Genomic DNA, 16,953 nt, shown 5'->3' on the forward strand with positions numbered 1-16,953 from the left:
GGGGGGAGAATTTAGCTTTTTAAAGCTTCTTGGGCTTGTTCCTTGGTACTTGCAGCTCATCCTGACCCTGCTGCCTATTTATCCTAAAACCACCAATTCTTTGTTACCTATTTTTTGAGTGTTTGAATGTTCACAAATAGATACTACCTCTTTAAATTTTTGTTTTTATTTTAGTTAGTTTGTTTATTTTACATTGAGAACTCATGGAGCATATGGGAGACTTCCTTAAGTTAAATACAGCTTCTTTTTTTGAATGGGAGTTTTAAGTAACTGTCAGAAGAAGGATGTGTTTCCTTTTTTTGTCAAAACTTCCTATTTTCAGGGCAGCAAAATCAAACACTATGCTAAAAGCCAGGCAGTAACTTAATTTATATGAATAAAGTGGGTCAGGTGAGACTGTGAGAAACTAGAACACAGGTACATTCCTAACTGGGACTCCACAGTTTAAGTCCAACAGATGGTTGTAACTGAGGGAGTGAGGGCCCAATATTGACAACGAAGGAGGAAAATGGCCTGGGTGTGTCAACTTTGCATATTTTAGTTGTGCTGTGATAAGTAATTGTGGAAAAATAAATTGGTCCCTATGCAGGAGAGCAAACTTACCCGAAGGACAAATTCATAGTATAGACATGGTAAAACAGAAGGTTTTTGTTGTGCAGGCTTTCTACATTGTAAATCAGACTTTGGATATGTTAGAGTGTCTCAAAAATTTGTGGTAGCTCTGATTAGACTGGATTACCTGGTATGGTGAATTTGAATTTTTGATGATTGGTGTGGTGGGCAGAATAATAGGACCCAAAGATATCCATATTTTATTTCCAGGAACTTATGAATTTATGTCTTGGTCTCCATTTAAAAGAGGATGAAATACCAGAAGGCCTAACCTAACATGAACCATGCTATATGAATTCTCTTCCTTTTTGAAGGTATGAACAGAAAATTCCCATTCATCTGGAAACAAAATAGATGAGAAAAGTCAGGTTTTTTTTTCATTTCACTTTCCTGGTGATTCATGTTGTATTTTACCAAAGAATTTATCTTTGACAGACATAATAAACAAAACAAAACAAACAAGTAAACACAAACTTTCCTTCCCCATACACAGTTCGAAAAGGTTTTCCAAGTGTGGTTTAAGGACCACGGACCAGGAGCAACAACATCCCTTTGGAATTTACACAAAATGCAAAATTTCTGCCCCTTTTCCAGACTTACTGAATCAGACATCAGGGGTGGGGTATGGCAATCCAGGGTTTAGGGTTTAACAAGTCCTACATGATTCTGATGCTTATAAAGTGGGAGAAGCTACTTTAGGATATGCTGCTTTGATAAGGGCTTTTCAGACTATGTGTGGGGAAGGGATGATTGTTTTTTACTTGTTTGTTTTCTTTATTACGATCTGTCAGAGATAAATTATTTATTAAGCAGCATATCCCAAAGTAGTGATACTTACACACTCATAATATGTGCCAGGCACTATTCTAAGCATTTTGCATGCATAAAATCATCCAATGATACTTTCATATCCCCTTTTACAGATGAGGCAATGGAGGTCCAGAGAGGTTAAATGACTAACTTAAGGTCACACAGCCAATAAGTGTCAGTTACAGTGGCTCCACAGTCTCTGCTCTTAACCCCTACACACTGTAAAGCCTAAGACCAATCAAGTAAGTAAATAAGAGATAAGATGTTCACTAGCTGGTGTATTGAGCTTTTCAGGAAACAACTGCTTTAACACAATTTAATCCCATGTCTAGAAATTTAACTAACAATTCTATATGTTTTGTCAGCCTGTTAACCATGGCAACATATTTAGTAATATGGTTTTTTCAGAGCCTTTTATATCATATTATCAGGAAGCAACTTTTTTACCATGTCAGAGCTCTGTATTGCTGGCCCATCTAACTCCATGTTTACAGGTCACTGGAAAAATATTTATTGTATTCTTACTATGTGCCAGACACTATGCTACACATTGGTAGATGCAAAGACATCTAAGACATAAGATAGCACAAATAAAGCACTGAGGATGTATAATGTGGCATAGAGGATGGAAAAATCACACAATAAATGTCACCTCTCATTATCATTAAAGTGATCCTTCTGTTGCTTACAATGGTGAGAGAAACACAGGAACTCAGCTAGAGAAACAGAGTACACCAGCAGTGCAGAGAAATGAAGGTACAATATTTAGGTTTTCTTTAATACTCTCTCTTACACTAAATTCATTAACAGTGTTAGTAAGAGAGAGAACCTCCTTCCTCCCTGCCTTTCTCTTTTACTCCTTGCTCCTCTCCTTGAAGTCCAAGACTCTGAGTGCAGGCCTCCACTTCTTAATGTTTTTATGATGTCACCATAAGACTTTCCAGAACTGAATCATAGATTCATTTCTCTCAAATACAAAGGGGCAGAAATAAAATATTTTCTGAAGGAAGAACTGAAAAGACCCCTAAAGATAAATGTGTCACTTCCTTAACACCAAGATTTCCAAGGTGAAAATAATGCCACTTACAAGTTACCTACAAATTGCAGTTTGTCAATGTTCAGCATTCAACTTTCACTTTCGACATTCTATTTAAACGGAGTAAGACAGGAAGGTGAAATAAAATGGCAAAAGGTTGACTAGGTGATGGAAAAAAAATTCCAGAACGACTCAGTGTTGTCAAGAGCTGCCCAAAGGCTGGGTAATGAAGTGCTTAACCCATTTTTGCTGCTTCCTTTTTTTATTACATTCTGTCTGAGTTCGTATCACAGATCAGTTCAGTTTTAGTCCAGCAGATCTGTACTGTCTAACTACATAGATCCGACTAACTAGATAATTGTCAAGTTTTCAAGTTGCTTTGATAGCAGGAATAGCCCAAGTAACTGAATGACTGGTACAATTAAAGCCTCTGAGGAGTACATGGATCCAAACACGTCTGAATCTGCAGTGACCAGGACTATAGGGCAGTCATTACCATTATGTGGAGGCACTGCTCTATCAGAGACAGTCATTTTGCCATAGAATGTACAGTTGTTTGGATGGCAGACATGGAACCAGATCCCTGTATGCTATGGAGTGCTTATCACAAAAGTCTGAGAAGCTACCACCAATTGTTAGAATGTTTTAATTTACTCATTCACCTGCACTGAGACAGTGCCTGGCTCTAGTGTGAAATCCTGAATAACAGGACGATGAGAGAAACGGCCCCCAGTTACACATTCTCAGAGATATCTCAAGTTGTCATTCTTGTCCTGCTACTGGGTTTTCATCTGATATTCATGGAAGAGAAGTCCTGGCACCTCCTTCTCACTTATCACAAAGAATGAACAGGATGTGTTCTGATCTAAGCTCAATCCTTCGGCTTACTCATATGTTTTTGTCTACTTAAGGGCAACCCTAATGACAATATTCACTTCTCTCCTATACCATCACTTTCTGTTTCTCTAGGACCATACCATAACCATGCAAACATGCTATCATTTCATTAAAAATTTTTCACTGGATCTACAACTTGCTCTGGTACTCCAATTTTCTACCTCTCTTGACTACAAAACTTGTAGAAGGAATGGCTTCTACATGCTGGCTCTCACTTATCTCCTCTACTCCCTCTTTGGAGTTAGTCGGGCTTTCATCACCTAGCACTGCACCAAAACTGGTCTTGCTAAGACCACCTCAACATGGCCAAATTCAGTAAGGAATTCTTGTTTGCCAAATTCAGCGAGCAATTCTTGTTCCCCATCTTACAAGACTAATTGGCAGCATCTGAAGGAATCAGCCACTCCCTCTTCTCTCTCCTTGACACACAATGTGTACATTCCCTTGATCTTTCTCCTACTTCCCTGCTAACTAATCAGTCTCCTTTGCTGAATCCTCTTCATCCTCTGGACCCCTAACTATTGCAGCATCAGAGTATTGTGATGATTTCATCTATGAACACAATTAATACCCACATCACCCACCTACCACTCAGTTTAAGAAAATGAGTATTACTATTCGTTTTTCTGTAATACTCTCTTACACTAAATTCATTAACAGTGTTAGTAAGAGAGAGAACCTCCTTCCTCCCTGCCTTTCTCTTTTACTCCTTGCTCCTCTCCTTGAAAGTTCCCTTTGTGTGCCTCTTCCTCTCTGATCCCATCCTCTTCCCTTTCCTTTTAGAGGTGACCAAAATCCTGAATTCTGTGTATGTTATTCTCCTGCTTTCCTATAGTTTAAATCATATGCTCAGAACACACACATACACACACACACACACACACACACACACACACACACACACACACTTTCACTCTATATAAATGGAATGGTACTTCTGCAATATATGGAATTTTTAGTATGTATTCTTTAAGGAAACCAGGGAATTTATGTTATTGATTACAAATATTTTAACAGGTGTTACATGGCAAAGGGCATAATGAAATCAAGCAAGATGGAGAAATGGAGAAATGCTCAGTTTTAAATGCATCCCTTTATTTCAGATCTCAAAGCCTTTAATAAGCAATGTTTACTGTGGCTCCCCAAGTAAGAGCTTTTGCCAAATATACTTGACCTTTTCTTTTTTTTAGAGCATCTTTTTGGAACATCTGATGAGATGCTGTGCTTTAACATCAAAAGAGGAAATGTGAAACTTCTTTGAGAGAAACCCATATAAACAGCAAAGCCTCTCACACTCTCCTTAAAACAGAAGCAGCACTTTGATGGGGGCTGCCCATTGGTCACACCCAGACCCCAGCAGTATGAACGACTGTGTGAAGTAGACAAGACAATTGAGCAGGACAGGTAGTTTTTCTCCCACATTCTGTAAGCATGAGGAAAGCAGATATTGGTTATAAGAAACACAGTATGAAGAATTAAGAAAATCAAAGTTAAATTGAAAGTAAAGCTTGAACCACAGTGTCATCTGAACATGACTGTATTAGAATGACTCATATTTACTTTATCTCTAAAGCCTAGAGATGACATTCCAAATAAATCTCACTTTGGAATACTCTAAATGAGACAAATCATGGAGATTATACACATCTAATCACAAATAACACTTCTTTTTGATAATTTATATTACCTATTTCTAAAGGTCTGTCTCTATAGTGATTATGTTTTCACAAAATAGTCTATTTTCCTCATATTATAGAAGCTATAAATGAAATAATATTCACATACAATAATCACAGCTTTTAGATAAATGTATAATTAAAATAAACACGAATTGACATACTTCTCTGATATATTCTAGGCAAGCAATCTGTTCTTTTTCCTGTAAGTTTACACTGATGATTCTAATTTGAGCTTAAGGTCCAAACGCTTCCTGCAGTCACACTTCTGCCAGGCTCTGGATATTCTCAAGTTGGATTTTTATTCATGCGATGCCATGGAAGTTTTATGCCTTTACAGTTTTCTTCTTTCTTTAAGTAATATATCTGCTTTATTGAACTGTGACCCTTTAGTGACACTGTATGGCCCCTGACATTTAAGGTATCAAATGCCTTGTCAAAATGTCATCTTGTCGTTTGTTTAAAAGAATACTTGCTACCATTGTAAATAGGGTTCCTAGGTCATCTGCAAACTTCTTTCCCCCAGTAGCTTTGAATGGGAAACTATTTTTCAGGACACATTGCTAATTTAACTCCAACTACTTGTGTTTGTAGCTATATTCTGAACTAGCTCTCAAACATCTCTAAGTGTAATTCATACCTCTTATGCCCAATGGCTCCTGTGTGAGACTATGGAGATTAACTTGCACATCACAACAGCAAACATATTGGTAGTTTGTTAATTTAAACGCCTGACAATCCTAAAAATGTTTCCCAGAGACTATTAAAGTTCTCTAAAATCACTTGTTCACTTATAATACCTTAATTCTGAAGTATAAACTTATTAGCCTCTTTTGCAATTGAAAATAACCAAACTGCAGAAATAGTTACTTACGTGTCTTGAGTCTGCACAGGAAAATTCAAGATGAATTTTTGTAATCAGGAAAGAAATAGTAACCATTAAAAAAGAGACAGAAAGTGTTCCTGCAATGATTCCCCTCTGGGCAAAGACATTAATTTACAAACTCCAGCAAGGGAATTAGAAATGAACTGACACTTTACCCTTTTCACAATTTTTACTAGAGAGCTAAAACATGCCAGCTATGACATTGCTGCAGAGGTACAATTTCTTATCTTTTGACTCAAGCCATCTGACTATCAAAGTCAGCATCCCTTCGTTTGTTCCTATGAAGCATTCTCAAGATAACTTATGTTCTTAGTTTACTGCCAAATTGTGACATTTTTGCCACCACATCATTACTGAATCTATCTCCATTAGAAATTCTCTGCAATTGTTGTGGTTCATTCTCACTTTAAAGTCATAACTTTTAAATTAACCTCTCCCTATTTATTCCAAAATGAATTCCTTAACTTCCTCTGATGGGAGAGTTGACTTTTGAGCAAAGATTTAAAGATGAGGGAGTTCCATGGAGATATGTGGATCACAAGAGCTCCAGGAAGAGGAGAGCCAATGCCAAGGCCCGGGTGTGGGCACATCCCAGACCTGCTCAGGGGAGAGCAACGAGGCCAGTACTGTTGCAGCAGAGAGCAGCGGAGTATGAAGTCAAAGAAGTAAAGAAGGGGTCAGGTCATGCTGGACTTTGTAGGCCAGAACTAAAGTCTAGATTTTTGGTCTAGCTTCCTCTGCACCTCCCTTTGGGAAAATTAGAGATAAGGACAGAGATCAAGAAACTGAGAGACACAGAAATAAAGACAGAGATAAACAACTATATGTTTATATATGTGTATAAGGGCTTTAAGATGGGAGTACGCCTGGGTAGGTTGAAAACAGTAAAGAGCCAAGTGTTAATGGAAAAGAGTGAGTAAGGGGAAGAGACAGATGAGCAGACCATGGAGCCCTTTTAGGTCTTTAGGTTTTATTCTGAATGAAATAGTAAGCCATTGCAGGGTTTTGAGCAGGAATAATATGAGCTGACTTAGGTTTAAAAAGAGATTTCTGGCTATAAGAATAAACTGTAGGAGTCCAACAGTGGAAAAGGTAGACTAGTTAGAAGGTTATTGCGATAATCTGATGCTTAATAATGGTGACTCAGTCCAGGGTGATAACAGTGGAAGTGGTATGAAAGGGTTGGTTCTGGATATGTTTTTATTAATTTATAGATTTATTATTATTTTTTATTTTGATATCATTAATGTACAATTACTTGAACAACGTTATGGTTACTAGACCCATTATCAAGTTTCCCCCACATAACCCATTACAGTCACTGTCAATCAGCGTAGTAAGATGCTATAGAATCATTACTTGTCTTCTCTGTATATACTGCCTTTCCCATGTCCCCTCTCCCCCACATTATGTGTGTTAATCGTAATGCCCCATTTTCCCCCTTATCCCTCCCTTCCCTTCCACCCTCCCCAGTCCATTTCCCCTTGGTAACTGTTAGTCCATTCATGGGTTCTGTGAGTCTGCTGCTGTTTTGTTCCTTCAGATTTTTTCTTTGTTCTTATACTCCACAGATGAGTGAAATCATTTGATACTTGTCTTTCTCTGCCTGGCTTATTACACTGAACATAATACCCTCTAGCTCCATCCATGTTGTTGCAAATGGTAGGATTTGTTTTCTTCTTATGGCTGAATAATATTGCATTGTGTATATTTACCACATGTTCTTTATCCATTCATCTACTGATGGAAACTTAGGTTGCTTCCATTTCTTGGCTATTGTGAATAGTGCTGTAATAAACATAGGGGTGCATATGTCTTTTTCAAACTGGGCTCCTGCATTCTTAGGTTAAATTCCTAGGAGTGGGATTCCTGAGTCAAATGGTATTTCTATTTCGAGCTTTTTGAGGAACCTCCATACTGCTTTCCACAATGGTTGAACTAGTTTACATTTCCACCAGTAGTGTTGGAGGGTTCCCCTTTCTCCACATCCTCACCAGCATTTGTTGTTGTTTGTCTTTTGAATGTTGGCCATCCTAACTGTTGTGAGGTGATACCTCATTGTGTTTTTAATTTGCAATTCTCTGAATGATTAGTGATGTGGAACATCTTTTCATGTGCCATCTGAATTTCTTCTTTGGAGAAGTTCAGCTCCTCTGTCCATTTTTTAATTGGTTTATTTGCTGTTTGGGTGTTGAGGCGTGTGAGTTCTTTATATATTTTGGATGTTAACCCCTTGTTGGATATGTCATTTATGAATATATTCTCCCATACTGTAGGGTGCCTTTTGTTCGACTGATGGTACCCTTTGCTGTACAGAAGCTTTTTAGTTTGATATCGTCCCACTTGTTCATTTTTGCTTTTGTTTCCCTTGCCCAGGGAGATATGTTCATAAAGAAGTTACTCATATTTATGTCCAAGAGATTTTTGCCTATATTTTTTTCTAACAGCTTTATAGTTTCATGACTTACATTCAGGTCTTTGATCCATTTTGAGTTTACTTTTGTGTATGGGGTTAGACAGTAATCCAGTTTCATTCTCTTACATGTAGCTGTCCAGTTTTGCCAGCACCAGCTGTTATAGAGGCTGTCATTTCCACATTGTATATCCATGGCTTCTTTATCATATATTAATTGACCATATTGCTTGAGTTTATATCTGGACTCTCTATTCTGTTCCATTGGTCTGTGGGTCTATTCTTGTGCCAGTACCAAATTGTCTTGATTACTGTGGCTTTGTAGGAGAGCTTTAAGTCAGGGAGCATAATTCCACCTACTTTATTCTTCCTTCTCAGGATTGCTTTGGCTATTTGGGGTCTTTTGTCATTCCATATGAATTTTAGAACTATTTGCTCTAGTTCATTGAATAATGCTGTAGGTATTTTGATAGGGATTGCATTGAATCTGTAGATTGTTTTAGGTAGGATGGCCATTTTGACAATATGAATTCTTCCTAGCCAAGAGCATGGGATGAATTTCCATTTATTAGTGGCCTCTTTAATTTTTCTTAAGAGTGTCCCGTAGTTTTCAGGGTATAGGTTTTTCACTTCCTTGGTTAGGTTTATTCCTAAGTATTTTATTCTTTTTCATGCAATTGTGAATGGAATTGTTTTACTCATTTCTCTCTCTGTTAGTTCATCGTTAGTATATAGGAATGCAACAATTTCTGTGTATGTATTTTGTATCCCGCAACTTTGCTGAATTCAGATATTGGATCTAGTAGTTTTGGAGTGGATTCTTTAGGGTTTTTTAACAATATCATGTCATCTTCAAACAGGGACAGTTCGACTTCTTCCTTGCCTATCTCGATGCCTTTTATTTCTTTGTGCTGTCTGATTGCCATGGCTAGGACCTCCAGTTCTGGATATGTTTTCAAGGTGAAACCAACAAGGTTTTATAATGAAGTGGGTATAAGATGTCAGAGATAGAGGGAAGTCAAGGATGAATCTAAGGTTTCTGTCTTGAGCAACTGGAAGGACTGGGTTGATACCAACTGGAATGGGGCATTCTGCTGGTAGAGCAGGTTTGGGGGTTGTAGTATGACTGCGAGTTAAGTTTTGGATGTATTAAGTTTGTGATGTCTATCAGATACCCAGGTGGGGATGTTGAACAGGTAGATGCACAAGTCCGGAATTCAGAAAGATCCTAGCTGGAGATATAAACATGTTGTTGGCATGCAGAAAGTATACTGTTATGAGAATGGATGAGAATCACCAAGAGAGATAAGAGAAGAGCCAAGAACTGAGTGACAGTGACACCAGAGTGAAAAAAGCCATGGAGAGCAGTTTTGTCCTGATTCAGTTCTGAAGTTCCAGTCTTGAAGAGGCAATCTGTTTGTTGGAGAATGCATTTTAGGTCATGGCAAGACCAAAAGAAAACTGGGGAATTTTCCTGTAGAAACACAGTGTCATCCCATATTGGAGAAAGAGTTGGAAAAAAGCCATCATCCAGATGTTCATTGGAAAAAGTACATCTTTGGTGATGTACATACGTAGTATGCTAAGCCAAGGAGACAGGGCAAAAGTGCGGTGAAAGACAAAGGCAAAGCCCCGGGTTATAATGCATTCTAAACTGGGGCTTTGTGTGATCTCAGAGTGAGGTAGTCTGTCTCACCCTATTAGTCCTGCTGCTCTCCACATAATTCCTCATAAAAAGGCTGTCTGAAAAAAGCTGTTTCATCCAAAAATGAAAAGCAGCAAATTGCAGCCATAATGAGATACAACTTCAGACCCATCAGGATGTCTATTAAATTTTTTTTAATGAGAAATAACTTTTGGTAAGGATGTGAGTAAACTGAAACCCTCATGAATTGCTTGTAGGAATGTATTTTGCTGCAGCCATTTTGGAAAACAGTCTGGCAGTTCCTCAAAAGTTAAGCATAAAATATTACCATATGATATAGAGAGTTCACTCCTAGGTACATACCCCCAAAAACTGAAAACAAGGACTCAGACACTCAGGCACCAATGTTCATAGCAATATTATTTACAATAGTCAAAAGGTGGAAATAACTCAAGTGTCCATCAATAAATAAGTGGTAAATAATGTGTTATATACATTCAGTGGAATATTATTCAACCATAAAAAGGAATGAAGTTCTGATCCATGTCATAACCTGGATGAAGCCTGAAAACATCATGCTAAGTGAAATAATCAAGCACAAAAGACATATTGTATGAAGCACTCATATGAAGCACCTGGAATAGGCAAATAAATAGAGAAAGTAGAATAGAGGTTACCATGGGCTGGGGGTGATGTTGTTATTTAATGGACACAGTTTTAGTTAGGGATGATGAAAAAGTTCTGAATATCGATATTGGTGATGGCTGCACAACACTGTGAATGTTCTTAATGGCACTGAATTGTACATTTAAAAATGTAAAGTGATGAGTTTATGTTTATGTGTATTTTGCCACAATAAAAAAGAATTATCACCATAAAAAAAAAAACAATAAAAATCAAAAGAGAACCAGCCCACCCTCTTTGCTTAAGTATTTGGAGGAAAAAGGCATGGACAACAAAAGCAACATTACCAAAGAAAACTGACATAAATTTAAATAAAGAATTCTCATGGCCTTAAAGAAATTATAGAAGATATGTTCCCTCTGATAAAGAAGCACAAAGAAAAAGATACTAGAATCAAAGAAGATATAAGAAAAATAGAAATTGCTCCAAAAAACTGGGGAAGGGGGTAGAAAATGAAAATAAAAAACATTAGAAAGTTTAAAGGAATATTAGAATCAACTCAAGCAGAATAAACACAACTGAGAATACTGGAAAGGTCATAGAATAAAAACTTGAAGGAAACACACAAAATAATAAAAGGAAAAAGATATATAAACTACTAGAAACATTATAGAAAATACAGTATATACATAATTCGTGTTCTGAAGAAGAAACACAAAAAGTTAAAGACATAGTTTAAAAATATTCCAGGAAAGCCATAGAACTGCAAATGGTGATGGAAATGGAAACAAGGATGAATATGCCCATCTTCGAGGCCCTCTCAACTGACTGGTGATGGAGACCTAACTGCACCCTTTACTGAGCCCCTTCTCAGCATGAAGCAGCCAGAGCAGTCATCACCCCCTTTCCCCTGGCAGCAGCTAGGGTCTCTATCTGTAGAGGGGGCAATGAGATAGGGACCGTGGGCTTAGACAGAGTAAGGTGAGGGCCTCCGGAAAAAACAAGGCAAGATAATCCATTGAGGGATTTGCTTTGGCCTGCAGAGTGCCCAACTTGTTTTTATGACTTTACCTAGGTGCTGCTTTTCCTCCTCTAGCCCTAAACAAATGAGTTGCAACCTGAACAATGTAGCAAGCAAGCCCAAAACAACATAGTAAAAACAGGAAGGATTCCATCTTGAAAAGAAGATTGCATTTTAAAACCCAATTAGTTAAAAGTAAGTTTCTTAACATACTCTTTAACAAACAGACAATAACTCAGCCCACCTTGGGAGCAAATAACCAGGAAGACTAATAAGAAACTTAAGGTCTCTTCAAAGATAAACATTTTGGGACCACTTAGCCCTCTCAACTGCCTATAAAACCCCTAGATAACCCACCATCCCAGGACTCTCTTGTCCTGGTGTGAGCCAGGAGTTCTTTCCTCTTACTTTATATCTAAATAAAAGCCTCTGCCTTGCTCTCCTAAATATATATATATATATATTTTTTTTCCAGGAATAAAAGAGGTCTTACATCTATAGAAAAGAAAAGAAAAATCATGATTCAAGAAAAAAGTGATACAAAATGGTAAGTTCCAAGGTAATTCTTAGTTTAATAATTTAATTGCAAGACTAGAATGACTTACTGGCATCTAGGCAGAAATAGCAAGTCATCCACTGGAGGCAGAAATCAGGGTTTTCAAATATAGCTAGAAACACTGAGATACAATTCTGAACAATAGAAAGCATATTTTGAAATTTTTATACTCAAGGAAATTACTCTTTATCAATGGATAGACATTCTCAAGCATATGAGAACTCAAGAACTATAGAATTCATTAATCCTTCAAGAAAAAATTGCTAATAAAAACCAAGGGACAAATCGGAATAAAGAACTGGGGAATGAAGAAGCAGGTTACAAAGATTAGTGGGAAACATATTTATTTAACAGAGCCTTAACATTGAACAACTGTGTGAACTATAGTTTCAAAATTGCACATTATATACATGTTATAACTTAAAACTCAAAAATTATTAACAAAAATCAAAAGGTGTGAGAAGGAGGCAAAATGAATTGTCTTTGAGTTCGGTATCTTAGCTGTCATAGCTGAAGTGATATTGTCCAAAGCTGAATCATACAGCTAAGTAAAAAATAATTAACCTGAATTTTTAAGCATTTTATAATCTTTTTAAACTTGAGAAAGATCTTTTAGAACTAATGATGCTTGTGGTGATTTATCTGAAAATCAGTATGTCTTCAGTTTCACTTCAGTGTTAGGTCAAAATAATAAAAGACTACTATTAATATGTTTTTATTAAAAATTTGTAGATCATCCCTATCTGCATTCCAATTTCCACCGTCCATTCATTTTCCATTTCAATATATATATGTGCATGTACAGATGCCTCAAATGATCAAATGTATACAATGATTTTTTCTGGTTGATAACAACTTTGATCTGCCTTTTATTAAATTTAATTTGTTCTAGTTTGTAAATAATGAGTAATTACTGTACTTCAAAAATCAACAAAGCATTTTTTAAAAAGGCGTATAGTCCAATTGGTGTTTATTTTAGCAAAGATGAAAACACTCTTGCTTTTGATTGACAAACAAAGCCAACAGTCCAATTCTCAACTCTTTAAGATCTTTCATTTATTAAAATTCTTTCAGCTGAAAGGAAGTTAATAGTTAATTCCTGACATGTTGCTGATTCAAGACTCTTAACCAAATATCCTAGAATATGCATATGGATAACTTTCGTGTCTTCACCTATAGACAACTGCACATACCAACAAAAAGTCTCTCTGGTGGGTTGACAGGGAATGGGCACACAGGAACAAGTGGATAAATGGGACGGCACAAAATTTCAGGATTTTTAACCATTTCTTCTAGTCTCCTAACCTACTGTATAGAAACGAACCAAGTGTCTTGTCATGAATCTTCTAATTCCCTTGAAGGAGGTGGCCTAAGATGTCTGAAGTCTTTTGATCTCAATACTTTAACTACTACTTCTAAAATCCTCTAGCTGTTTGGGGATTAAGAGTTATCTATTCACATACTCTTTGAGCGACCTTGGCATGAAACAGCTGTCCCCACACACTGTTTCCTGAGAATACTGCTGTGCTCATGAATACTTAACTTCCCTTCTGAATTCCTTTCTCTCATTTGCTATGAAATCAATCCAAACGGATCTAAATGACACCAAATAAGATGCAGTCTTTATCAGCTTAAAAATCTGTGTCTTAAAGATGGAATCTTAGAGTTGAGAAGAAATCTCCTTACAAAGATCCCTAGATAATGGAGGTTTGAGAAATACTGGACTAGTTTTAAAACTGGGAACTTTCTTCCCTGTGTTTATCACAATGGAAGTAAATCTGTCTCAGAACCAACTGCTATCATTTCCCCCTAAAAAGAACCAGGGTTCCTTGGAGAAAACAATACTTCTAGGGTTGTGAGAGGGAAAGCACTTCTGTTGCACTATAAAGTAGGGGAATGCTCAGAGAATGATGGGGTCATATCAAGAACACAGGGGCCAGCTTAAAGGGGCTCCCACTGGCCAATTTGATCAAAATCAATAATTATACTAGTGATTAAACACTTGGCTGCTTTAGCTTTGTTCTCATGGTCTCATTCTCATGCTCTCTTCCCACTTTCAACTCTCTCTCCCTTACTATCCACTTGTTAAACTCTATGCATGGAAGCAATACGTTCTTGTTTTTCCCTGTTTCTGGGTGATGTGTGTGCTCTACACTAGAGTAAAAAAAGTTCTGAGTTTTAGTTTTGGGCTTTGGGGTGATCATAGAAAAAGCAGTCTTTTAACTGACTTAGGTTCAGTGCCAGTTGATACCAACCTGATATGGTCTAATAGGATTGTTTTATTAGGTTGAAACATAGAATTGCCATTTTTGTAGGTAACATGGTTGAATGTCATAAACTTTATATGGTTCAGCAATCATCTAAGCTCACTGGAGTTTTAGAGCCAAACCTCAAGCTATTTTCAACTGGTTCCCTGTTTTATCTGCTGTGACTTTTATTTCCTTGGAGACCCAATGAGGAAAGGTGACTCACTGAAGGGGTAGAGCTTGGGCCCCCCTGATTTCCTGCTATTTAATGCCATCTGAACCTCACATTCACAAGCTCTGTTAGAGTTACTGTCCTGGAGTGAAGAGAGTGCTAGACCAGGAGTCAAGAGACTAGATTTTATTCTTGGCTTTCTCATTACCTAGCTGAGAAAAACTGGATGAGCTGCAATTTATTTCAGTCTTTCTTCTTTCACTTGCAAAATAGAGGTTGAATAAAGTTTAAATTGTGTTTAATGTCCCTTCCAGTTCTATTTTGCGGTTCTTTATTATAGGACCTGTCTTGTGGGTGGGTGAACAATCTGAAAATAAGTACAATGTTTATACAGGCTTTGGTGTCCTTTGTAAAGTCACAGCAGCTAAATCAAATAGATAACTAAAGTTAAATTCACTTTGTAAGCTGAAACCAGTGATTTAGTCAAGTCAAAAACAAACTTCTAGATTCCATTTTGCTTATTATGTTTCAGTAACCTGTAAAATGTTTTTATTAATAGGTAAAATATACTTCAGTTGATTTCTTAAAGTATTTTCTTTTAAAAATTATATGAAAGTTTTTAGGTAATTATGAAGACTAATCATTTGTCACAATTGTATGGACTTCAAATCATGAGTCTCTTTTGAGAATCTGTAAGAATATATTTTAAATGCTTCAGCTCTCTGCTATCCAATTATAACAATGTTAAATTTAGTCAGATTTTGGTTTTTCCTCATCTGCACAATGATAATAATCTCTAATTTGGACTTCCCAATATAAGCATTGTTATGAAATTGTCTGTAGTCTAAGATTGCTTAGAAAAGGCAAAAATAACCTTAATTCTTGCAAATCTGAGAACAATATGCAGCATAAAAAGAAGAAAAGGCTCATTGCATAACAACTCAGTAGAACAGTGAATATCTCCAAAGCCTCCTTCCACGGAGTTACCCAGCTCTAAAAACAATTCTATTTTATTCAAGTACAATTTTTAGAAAACTGTAACCTCCAGTAAAACTTCCATGAGCAATGCTGGTAATAGGCTACATCAGGAGAAGAGAAAGTGGGAAAGATATTTAACAAACAAGAAAGGTATAGTTCATATTTACACCATCAAAAGATTAGACCCTTTGGTTATATAAGGTTAATCAGCTTATTACTTAATACAGAGATCCTTACAGCAAAAACTTTAGCCAAAAGATATAAATCTCATGTCTGCAAAACTGAAGGAAGCCAGTGAGCCTTGGTCCGATAACCAAGCTACCCTTCTTGTCAAGAATGCTTTAAGCATGTGCACCCATGCACATTATATATAGACCCTACACAGCCCAAGACTTTACTATCAGTTTCTGATACAACATCTTCCATTCTCTCATGTAAATTAAAATTTCATTCCTCTCCAGACCCGATCCAATCAATAGTATATTTTAATCTCCTTTCTCCCCCTGTATCTTTTGCTACATTCAAATCTTCATGAAATAATTTGGCCTCTTCTACCTTTAGAGTATGAACACTGAAACTTACTTAAAACCAAGGTACACAGTATGAACTTGGAGCTACCTATTAATATCTCAGGCAGTTACAGAAAGCATTTATGTTATGAAAGATGCAATAGCTAGTCAACATTATGAGGTATCCTAGTGTTTTTCTGTTGGACAGAATTTGTTTGGTAAGTCTTCTTTTCTGATTATTTTTTCCTTTCAGGCATATTAGAATCATTAAGCAGAGGTGCTGTTTTTATATTCCTTTTAAATTTTCATTTTTCTCCTCTCTTTTTCTCTGTATCTGGTATCATCATATGTACAGACCTATCAAACATCTTTCAAAATTGGATCTCAGTCAATGAAAGTTGGAGCCCTTGCTCCCACAGAACTGCAGTCTCTCAGGATGTTAATCAAACAACTGCACTTTTGACACCGACAGAGATAGGTGTTGTCAAGAAAGAAGGTGGGCTGTCATGAGAACTTACAAAGAATTTGACTCAGATTGGGCGGTCAAAGAAAGCTTTCCTGAAAAGTGATATTTAAGTAACAATGTAAAGGTTGACTAGTTGTTAATCTCTAATAACTGCTTTGAACATTTAGCAGCCTAACAAGTACTCTTCTTTCAAATGTTCTTTTCTAGAGTACTTCTTCTATTTAAGAGATTTCAAAATACTTTTATAGATTTTAGGCCCATGCTCATTAATAAGACTACTTGAGTAAGTATGAAACTTTGAAATACAAATAAACCAAACTTTTGTCAACACTTCAAAATAACATTCAAAAGTGTTTTACTGCCTAGCTGTAGAAACTAAATAAAGTAATATAAATAAGGACCATCA

The 16,953-nt window shown here is 36.7% G+C and overlaps 1 protein-coding gene and 1 long non-coding RNA gene across 2 annotated transcripts in view; one reads left to right on the top strand and one right to left on the bottom strand.

Moving 5' to 3' along the window:
• Positions 1-16,953, bottom strand: part of GPR158 (G protein-coupled receptor 158) — a 375,355-nt gene that overhangs the window by 85,412 nt on the left and 272,990 nt on the right. The window lies entirely within an intron of this gene.
• Positions 1-16,953, top strand: part of LOC140847783 (uncharacterized) — a 158,385-nt gene that overhangs the window by 27,974 nt on the left and 113,458 nt on the right. Inside the window, exon 2 of the long non-coding RNA XR_012127960.1 lies at positions 12,096-12,167. This is a non-coding gene — a long non-coding RNA (uncharacterized lncRNA). The remainder of the gene's footprint in view (positions 1-12,095; positions 12,168-16,953) is intronic.

This window comes from Manis javanica, chromosome 2 (genome assembly GCF_040802235.1).
Source record: "Manis javanica isolate MJ-LG chromosome 2, MJ_LKY, whole genome shotgun sequence".
NCBI classification, from domain to species: domain Eukaryota; kingdom Metazoa; phylum Chordata; class Mammalia; order Pholidota; family Manidae; genus Manis; species Manis javanica.